Genomic DNA, 10,399 nt, shown 5'->3' on the forward strand with positions numbered 1-10,399 from the left:
CTCTACTGTTAAATATGCTCAGACCTCCTTAGTATAAAAAAATCATTCTAAGTTAATACCAAACTCTAACTGAAAGTTGTTTGGATCACCAAGGAGAACAATATGTAACAATACAGAGGCTTTGCCTCTGTAATTCCACTTTATGGGATATGCCATGGAGAAATAACCCACAAAAGAAAAGAAAGTCACTTGTACAATAATGCTCAGAACAGAGATATTTACACGTGCAAAATGTTGGAAATATCCTGACTATTCAAAAACAGATTGACAGTAAAGCATATTTGGTATCAATGCAGTGGGAAATCATAGAAGTAATGAGATATTCAAAGTGACAGATACATGAAGTAGGCTGATATAGAGAAATCTGTAGATGAAGCACACTTTAATATACAAATATGTATTTAAAACCACTATTATAAAACTTACCAAAAAACTTATTATAATTTTAGGTATGTTTGCTGATAAAGAATAATTTTATAATGAAAAATTTTATCCTACTTCTTCTGATTGCCACTTTCCTCCCCTGTTGCCATTCTTGGGTGACCACCTATCACCTCCATACCAATTCCCTCCTTTTCCCTCTGGGATCTGGCTTCCATTTCCAGGGTTTTACTGAACTGACCCCCTAAGCAATCATCAAGACTTTCTTCTAGTTAATTCTGAGTCTACTTAAATTGGAGCACTACAACTCCCTTCTTGGCATGGTCTTCTCCTTTGACACCAGACCATCCTAATTTCCCCATCTTGTCACTTCATAACTAGGGACAACACTCTTGGGATATGGTCTTTGACTCTGCACCCAAGATGTATGGGGAGATCCCTTCAGGCAAGGCAACCTGCCTCTGTATTACTGACGCCACACCTACTGCTCCAACTCCAACCCCATCCTCAGCTTCTGGTTTTATGTGATCACTGCACTTGGACATCCCCATTGTCACCAAATTGTATTCTTCATGGCTAAAACTAAATCCCTCTCCATAGTGTCTCTTTAAACTTCCTAATATCTAGTTAATATCACCAATATTCTCCCAAACTCAAAACAGCTCACACTCTCATTCTGGTCAGGGTGACCAGCTTACAGTCACGCTTGGTCCCAGGGTCACCCCCTTGCTGATGCTGCACCTCACCCCATGGAAAGCCCTCTCTGGTGTTCTACCTATTCACAGCTTGCTCATCTTCAGGGCAAGGTCATGTTCTGCTTCTTGTGTGAAGTCTCCCAATTACTCTAGTTCACAATGATTCTTTTCCTCTCAGAATCCTTTTGGAGTTTATACCGCATAATACCAATGGCACCCAACACACTGTCCATTTCTTTTGCTGACTCTTACTTGGCCATTCACTGGTGGATTCCCACAGCATCCTGCACACCAGCTTCAGTGTGTCACCCTCTCCTAAACCTTCCCTGGCTCTGCCAGGCTCAGGGGCCACTCTTCAGACTGGGTTACCAAAGCTTTCGTTCCTATCACTGAGTTTCCATCCCCTTATGTTCAACTCACTCACTAGAATGTTTCCTGAGTTCCCTAGGGGAAGAGATTATGCCTCATACAATAAAGCACCAAAGACATGTTGCTGCCACACAGTGCTGTCCCCAAGAGTCATCGTCCCACACATCCACCTTCCATACCAGACTACTGTCTCCTCGCGGACAGAGGTTAGATCTCATTTCTTATACATCCCATAGTGACTACAAATACGAAACAGAAAAAGGCTTTGGCAAATATCTGTTGACAGTCTACTTAAAATAAGGCCTTAGGAAGACAATATGCAAACTTATATGAATAACCTATAAACCTGGAAACTGTACTTTCTGGGGAATACAAATGTCTCAAAACACTGTACCTTGCTATTTTGGGGCCTGCATAACACATCTCTGTACTTAGCAGTGGTCCTGTCACTTAAGGGTGTTAATGGGATGCCCAAAGTGGAAGCTTTCAGTTGTGAATGCTACCCATCTAAAATCAGAACAAATCAGAGAATAAATCAGCGTCCTTGACAAGTGGCAATAACCTGCAAAGGAGGGGGTGTAGGTGGCTGGCTGCCAAGAGTCTGGTGCTGCAGAAAAGTCTGGCTACACAGTACATCTTACACCATCAGAGATAAGCCTCTGGCACAACACTCCTCATGTGGGAAGAGATATTTAATTTCATCCAGTGGTCCAAGACCTGCCCCTTTCACATGGCTCCAAGCACATTAGTTCCAACTATGATCCTGCTGACTCAGAAACAGGTAAGGTTTCATTTTTTCCCAGTTAGGAAACACCTTTACAAGGTGACTAGGATATTTAATAATCATATTATATTACAAGGTGACAGGACAACAGTACTCTCGAGATAAGATGAATGTTTCTCTAACAATCACCTGGTGGTGGAGCTTCTCCGGTCACACATACCCGACGACTTGTTCACTATTAATTCCAGGCAGCAGGGATGGCATCCGCCCATCTGGGACAAGTGTTTGGGCAGTCAGAACCATTTGGAGGAAGAGGCAGATTTTGCTTAGCAAACATTTATTACTGCATAGGCCGAGCTGTGCGACAGGCCATATGTCCCTTAAATCCAAGTCCTGGGTCCCCAGGAGGAGGCCAGAAGCACCATTTTGCCTGTGCTGAGTTAGGCAGACTCCACCACTTGTAGAAGGCAGATGTCAGTCCACTGGATCGGAAGGTAAGATGGATGTGTGCAATGACTGGTATATATGACAACACTGGATTTTAGTAACACATCTTTGGTGCTTTATTGTATGAAATGGTCTCTGCCCTTAAGAAACTCAGCTAACATTCTGAGGTGATGTACAATGTATGCCTATAGAGGAAAGACGAGAGAGAAGGACCGCTGCCAGGTCCTCCCCTCTGACTGTCAGCAGCTCTAGAGACCTGTGGTAGCAAAGAGCAAGGTGCCTAGCCTATTCCTGCCCAGGACCTCTTCCCATCAGGCAGTCACTGGTAGGCAACTGACAATCCTCATCCTTGGAGGAAAATGGGGCCTCTGAGTTGAGAGCCAAATAGAATGTAACCCAGGGAAAAGGAGAAAGAAGACTCTGGCCGGCCTAGGCACAGTGTTCTAGAACAGCTCAGATAGGTACACAGGCACCCAAACAAAGGTGAAGCCTCCAACTGGCACCTGCTATACTGGGGGACTGGGAATCCAGAGAATCTGAAAAGGTCTGGGAGAAAGAGGGGTTACCCAAAACAAAGCCCTGTAGTATGGGTCTGATAAATTTAAACAGCAAAATTAAGAGGCAATTTCTTTTCCTAATTCAAGTAAGAACTTGAATCAAGAGAGGCTGCTTCACTTGGATGAATGGACTCTGGAGTGTCTAGCTTCTGTTTTTAAGACACACAACCAAACAATCTTATTTTGGGAATGTGTTCTCGAAGAAGAAAAGAAGAGTCTGTCTTAAGAAACACCTCTGAGCCAGGTGCAGTGGCACATGTCTGTAATCCCAGCGGCTCAGGAGGCTGAGGCAGGAGGATTGTGAGTTCAAAGTCAGCCTCAGCAAAAGTGAGGTGCTAAGGAACTCAGTGAGACCCTGTCTCTAAAGAAAATACAAAACAGGGCTGGGGATGTGACTCAGTAGTCAATTGCCCCTGAGTTCAATTCCCTGTAACCCGCCCCCCGCCTAAATAAACACCTCTGAGAAATATTTATCATTAACTATGATGATAGTGAAACAAAATAAGCATTTCAAACTTAGTAATTTTCTTAGAGACTACTACATGGAACCTTGTGTGTCACTGGTTTAAAAAGTTATAAAGTTATAGTTGCTTCATGCAGAAAAGCTCAGAAAACACTGAAAGGCATTAACAAAGAGCCATTGACTTCCAATCCATTACTCAGTGACAAGCATTCATTATTTGGCATAAGCTCTTCTAGAATCTTTTCATATTTTCTTATAAAAATGGTATCATTCTTTGTTTTTTGTTTTTTTTGTGTGTGTGGTGCTGGGGATTAAACCCAGGGCCTTGTGCTTGTAAGGCAAGCACTCTACCAACTGAGTTATGTCCCCAGCCCAAAAATGGTATCATTCTTGATATACTATTTTGCATCTTGCTTCATTGATTATATAATAACTTTTGCTATCAATAATCTTCTATAAATGTTTTTAATGCCTGTGCAGTAATTTGTGTGAACCTGACCAACCCTCAGTTGTGACTCTTTTGATTGCTTTAAATATTCATATTATTAATCATGTTGTATTAATAACACACGTACAAGTATTTTTAAATATACCTCCGATTTTCTAAATATTCCTAGAATAGCAATTTATGGCTTAAGGATTTGTGTCATTTTAAGGCTTTTGCTATATAGTCAAAACTACTGGGGCTGGGGCTGTGGCTCAGTAGAGCGCTTGCCTAGCATGTGTGAGGCACTGGGTTCAATCCTCAGCACCACATATAAATAAAGAAATAAAATAAAGGTATTGTGTCCATTTACAACTAAAAATATTTTTTTAAAAAACCTACTAGGCAGATTTGAAATATGCTTCTTGCTTAGTTATTTTAAATACATTACACAGTAGTAGGTATCTCTTATATGTAGGAAACAGTTTTGGGTAAAAATCATTTTGCATGGAGTCAAAACATTTCAGAGAGGCTAAGTTCTTATTTACTTGAGGCAAATGGAACATCCAGAGCTCAAAACACTGATGTTTTGATAAAAAGTTAGGTGATAACATCTATCCAGTTTAGCAAAGTTGGTAGGGCATGGCATTAGTGAAAACAAGGTCCAGGGCCTGGGCCAGGGTTGGACAGCCAACTCTCCATAGAGGAAAGTCCATCGTTGGCCAAAAGATGCCTCACTGACCTTGGCCAACTGTCACACAAATTTGTACTCTTGGCCAAAGGGGAGGTTGGATGATGGAATGTGAATTACTCAGCAAAACTCATCCTAACCACTGGGTAAGCACCCAAAGCACATGTCCAAATGATAGGTGTGTCATCTTTCTATAACAGACAGGACATCTGACTAGAAAATACAACTGGCCAGCTCATGACAAAATTAAAAGCTCAACATTATTTAATGATCTTATAGTTTATCAGTAATTCCTAACAGAAACTCTCAATAAGTCGCCATGTGGAAAGTGTGCTGTATCAGCCACATCTGCTCTAGGCCACAGTTACTGTAACAAAGTGCACCAGCACCCCAGGAGTCCCCTGAAAGATCAAGCCCTCTGGATGTTAAGTAAGAGACACAAATTTTTCATAAAAGTCATACTGGCCAGATGACATTTTAGTAAGTCGTTGAAAATAAATTATTAGAAAGGTAAGGTGCTTCAATTGGTCAAGAGGAGACTATTCTCAAAAATGGAATGAAAAGACTGAGAAAAGTGGGGAGGTAGGTGGTCCATGAATTATACCAGGCTGCCCAGGAAGCAGCCATGTTGGAGGATCCTACCTTCACTTAAAAGCCTGATTTGGTGGAAAATGGCATGGTTCATTGCAAGGAAGCAATCTAACCTGTGGGCCCCACTGCTGAAGGATCCAAGTAAAGGCAATTATTTATTTTGTACCAAAATATATTTACTGAACAACCAACACAACCAACTCTACTTGGTCTTCACTAAATCACAAAAGGACACATGTGTCTTATAACAAGTCAAACACTGAAGCACATAAAGCAAAAGTTCTCCTTTGGACTCTCCTTTTCCCCCAGCCCCACAAATCCCACATCCCAGAGGTAAATATTTGCATTTATCTTTCCAATCCTTGAAGCCTATCCACAGCCTTCTCTTCCTTAATGAAATGTACCTAGGAATTCCCCCACTGAAGAGCTTGCTCTGGCTCCTTAGTTACTCCCTAGTCTCTGCTTTCAGTCTTTCTATAATTGCTCCCATCCAAAATGACCTCCCTTTGTCTCTCCTCACTTGCAAGGAGGTTTTCCTCCTGAGACAAGTAGTTCCTTTCCCTGCCTTCACGAGTGCAGAGCTGATCTGAGCAAAGTCACCTATTCAAGCTACACCTCTAATGGTAGAGAAAGTGAGTGAAGGCCATGTGCGCTTTCCTCACCAGCAAGCACTGAGCAGCTCTTCATTTCAAATTAAGATCACTCCCCACACTGGCCTCCCCCACGGAAGGACTAAAGACCCCCACAACACACAAACACACCAAGTCTGTGCTCTTTTGGAGTCAACTGCTTGTGCCCCGCAATTCTTTCAGATAACCAGGTCAGCTGAATACATGGAGACAAAGGGACATTTCATATACACGCTGCTCCTATTTTGGCAGTTAGAAATAATACTCCAAATGCCAGGTCTTCACAGGACAAATCTCCCTGTGCATTTTAAACACACTGAGAGGGCTCCAGAGGGATGGAGGCTACTGACTGAGGGTTCGGGATGCATTTAAGTCAAGATAAAATTTGAAAGCATTATTTTTAAAAATTTTAGACCTTGGTAAATGTGAAATGATTGTGCTTTCTCTTATTAAGTGGGTACTCTATATACTTCCATTCATTTAATTCTTCAAACAATCCTGTAAAATAGATGATCATTAGTCCAGGCTTACAGATAAGGAAACTGGCACTCAGAGGTTATGTAACCTGTCCAATGTTACACAGCAGGAAGTGGTAGGATGGGATTTGAACTCAGATCTGTCACCTCCAGAGGCCAGATTGCCTCACTTCCCCAAGAATAGGCTTAGAAGTTCTATGGCTTTCAAGAACTACAAAAGGTTACATTCGAGAACTAGGAGAGAACGTTGAAGCCATCTAGGGTGCTTGCTCCTCCTGTCAAGCACTGCTGCCTCTCCACCTGGCCTTCTGGAATACCACAGCCACACAGACAAGAAGTTGAGACTTCAAATACCCAACTTTGCATTTGCTTTTTGTTAGTTGGGGCAAATTTTAAAGAGATAAAAACCTTTCTGAAGTTGGAATGTGTGAAGGAAAATGATTATTTTTAAGGTGGCAAGAATAAACATTTAATTAAGTTTGACACTAAATTTTGCCTGGCTTTGCAACGTCTAGGACAATAAAACAAGTCCTCGACTACACAGCTAATTACAGACTACTGAATTATTTTTTATTAAAACCCTGTGGACTATTAAATATGAGGGATGAAGCAATGTGGTGTTGTAGAATAGCTCTAGTCTAGAAATTGGGGCTCTAATTCTGACTCAGACACTAATAATCACCAACAATCACTTGCATAGTGTATGAAGTTTACAAGGTGCCTTTACATACTTTCTACATTAGTTTGATGACCTCAGGGCAAGTCACTTAACTCTTGGTGTCTCATGTCAAAATATGGAAATAAGAACATTAAGCTCTACTGTCTGAAGGTCTCCTCCTTAGATTTCTAAAATCCTAAGGGGAGGCCATGTACCTTAGGATCCTTACTAATATGTCTTTTAACAATTTGGGGCAGATGTATTCTGGTCAGAAAAACTGTATTTTCTGTTCAGCTTCTGAAAAATATTACTTGGCTAAATTCGGATATAGCTCATAAGATGTTTGCTACCAGCTACTTGCTTGGTTTCTTGAGAGTACCATCTTGAGGCCCTGGGTTAGATTCCCATATGGGAACTTCCCTCTGTTCAACAGCTACTACCATTCCTAACTCTAGCAGATACAACCCCACCAAGTAGGCAGAGGAAGGACTTGAAGAAACCGCCTTCACAATGCATTATTCTTTCTCAGGAAGGTGGGTTAGTACCCGCAGCAACACACCATTCTTTCTAATTCTAAGGCACACAAATAATTCCTTCAAGTTTTGCCACTTCTGACTGTTTTAATGTTTATGAAGTTAAAATTCACCTTGAAATCAATATAATTTTGATCTGGTTATTTTACCTAAAAGTTGTTGTAAATCTCTGATGTGCCTTAGAATCAAGGTAATACAGTCCTACAAAACCATAACATCCATTACGTAGATGTAGATTTAACTTGGTTCAAATCATGTTTCTCTCCCTGATTTTAACAATTACCTTTAGCAAAAAGGCAATATATAAGAGGGGTGTTAGTCCTGTTTCCTGAGAAAGTAGTTTAAAAGGCATTCCATCATTATCTCATAAAACACAGGTATGGATTTCAAAGGAAAATTAACTCATATAAAAACCACTCTGATGCTCTGAAAAGGTACCATCCCACAGCAAACTGGGAAGGGAACATTTTCCTCACACCCTCCTGATCTATCTAGCCTTGACACATTTTCTTGCTTAATTCACAACCCTCCACCCCAGTAATATCACTGATTCCCAAAATACACTCAGCCCAGGAGGAGCAGCTCTCCAGCACAGCTGTCTTCTCCTGCCCTCCTCGGGTATTTCGGTGAGCTATGTGACACAGAGAGGACCACAAGGAATTTAACTCTCAGGCCCCATAGTTCCCACTGCGCTACAGGCAGGTGCACCCCACCAAACCCCAGACTGGCATTTGAAACAGAAGAAACTGCACTGCTGGATGGGGGCTGTAGTTTTCCTGAACTTCATCTCTATGTTTAAAACTAGGGCGACAGCCGTCTTTGCTACTGTAAACCAATCTGATGGGCATGGGGGCAGGGAGTGGCTCTGAGAAGGCTGCCAATAGGCCATGATTGAGCAAAGTCAAGGAGTGAAATCACTACTTCTCACTGTTTGCAATCCCGGAAACTCCAAATGTAGCTCCTTTACTAGGATTTTCAGAAGTGGACCACCAATCCTTTGCAGCCTGGAGTAAAGTAGCCTCTTGTAAAGTAGAACTAGCTTTTATTTACATGTATTTTCTAACAGTACACTGAAATATGGAAGAAAAAAAAAAGGGAATCAAAGGAAGTCGACAATGAGGTACACACAGTAGTTAGGAACCCTCGAGTTGAGGCATGTCTATTAAGAGCTCCTGGCTGTGAGCACCAACTCTGACTTCAGCTTGGCTTCTGGAAAAAGAAAACAGTTTGGGGCCCTCCTCTGTTCCAAGAGCAAGGACTGCAAGATGGGCAAGTGGATGCGAAGCGAATAGTTCAAATATACTAGAACCCCTATCAGGTGGCATCTTCTAGCAAGACTCACAGTTGTAGGAGGGAGGAGGACAGGCAACAGACCTACACCATGGAGAAACCTCGATTCTCCTCTTCTCCACTCTGTTCATGCTGTCAAAACTTACTATTACCCAGTGGGTTACCTGGTGGAATTTACAGATATCAGAATTGAAGTCCTGCCAATTCCCCTCATAGAACGGTAAACACTTGCGATGTATAATATCAGGACTGTTTTCAAATCTCACGTTATACTAATGTGATTTTTAAAAAAAAAAAGCATTTTAAAGAGTACTGCAACATGGTTATTCACAAAGACGCACCGGAAGCCCAGGAACTTGAGCTCCCAAACACAACCTTTTCTCCCCTCCCTCTACCACCTTCTACTTCCCTGCACAGTGCGGCCAGGGCAGTCGCTCAACCCTCCAAAAGGCCACCATGCTCCAGCAACGGTGTTCACTAAACAGTAGCCCATCATGATGGGGCTGAACCCTGCTCCGTGAAACCCATTCCGAAAGCCCCACAGGCTCTCAGCAGTTAGAACTGTCCAAATCTGCTCCCCCAAACCAGCCAGGGCTGCTGTGTGTGGGTAGAAGCCTGGGGTCCCAAGGTTTGGACAGGCAGAATGTCCCCCTCCCCCAAGTCTCCCCTTGCTCTCTCCCTTGTCACTCTTTCTCTGGCAAATCACTGGGGAAAACCAGAGACCAGAAGATATCAGGCCCTGGAGTAAGGAGAACGGAGGAGGGACAGGAGCGACGGGAGGTAGTTTTGGGGGGAAATACCAGGCCAGGGCAAAGGTGAGGCCGCGCCACATCTAGGGGGTAAGGACCCCGAAGTGGGTTCGGAGGGAGGGAGGGACGAGGGAATGGGAGGAGTGACTCGGGGAGGCCTGGCTGCCGAGGCCGCAGGGAGTCCCGAGAGAGGGACGGAGGGCGGGAGGCCGGCGGGGCAGACGCGGCTGCGGGTGGGGGCGGCGGCGGCGGGAATGGGGAGCCCGGTTCCCCTCCCCCAGCCCGGCCCGGGCCTCCCGCTGACTCAGCCCCACGGCGTCCGTCGCCTCGGCCCGGACTCACAGTGCGCGAGGCGGCTCCGGCGGAGGCGACTGGGGAGGGGACGGGCGGCGGGGGCGCTGCGGCTGAGGCTGCGGCTCCGGCCGGCGGCTCCGGGGCGGAGGGTCCTAGCAGAGGCCGCCGCGGTCTCCGGCTTCAACGCACAGAGACTGCGGGGGAAGAGAGCACTGCGCAGGCGCGATGCGGCCACCGCTGTCAGTCCGAGCGGGGCGGGGCCAGCGCACCCGCCGTCTCCACGGCAACCGGGTGGCGAGCGGAGGACAGCCCCTACCTCCACCTCTTCTTAGCAACTGCGGCGGGAGGTGCGGGCGACGAGAACAGTCCCTCTAGATCGCCATAGCAACGAGAGGAGGAAACGGCCTCGTGAACGTGCGGCGGTACCG

General features: G+C 44.4%; 1 protein-coding gene across 2 annotated transcripts in view; it reads right to left on the reverse strand.

Moving 5' to 3' along the window:
* Mapre3 (microtubule associated protein RP/EB family member 3) overlaps positions 1-10,184 on the reverse strand; it is a 53,118-nt gene extending 42,934 nt beyond the window's left edge. The window contains exon 1 of one of the 2 annotated variants that reach the window (XM_047522372.1): positions 10,020-10,184. The gene's annotated coding sequence lies outside the window, so the exon portion shown is untranslated. The remainder of the gene's footprint in view (positions 1-10,019) is intronic. The other variant, XM_047522371.1, reaches the window with a different exon arrangement.
* Between the last annotated feature and the right edge of the window lie 215 nt (positions 10,185-10,399).

The sequence above is a fragment of the Sciurus carolinensis genome, chromosome 13, assembly GCF_902686445.1.
Source record: "Sciurus carolinensis chromosome 13, mSciCar1.2, whole genome shotgun sequence".
NCBI lineage: Eukaryota > Metazoa > Chordata > Mammalia > Rodentia > Sciuridae > Sciurus > Sciurus carolinensis.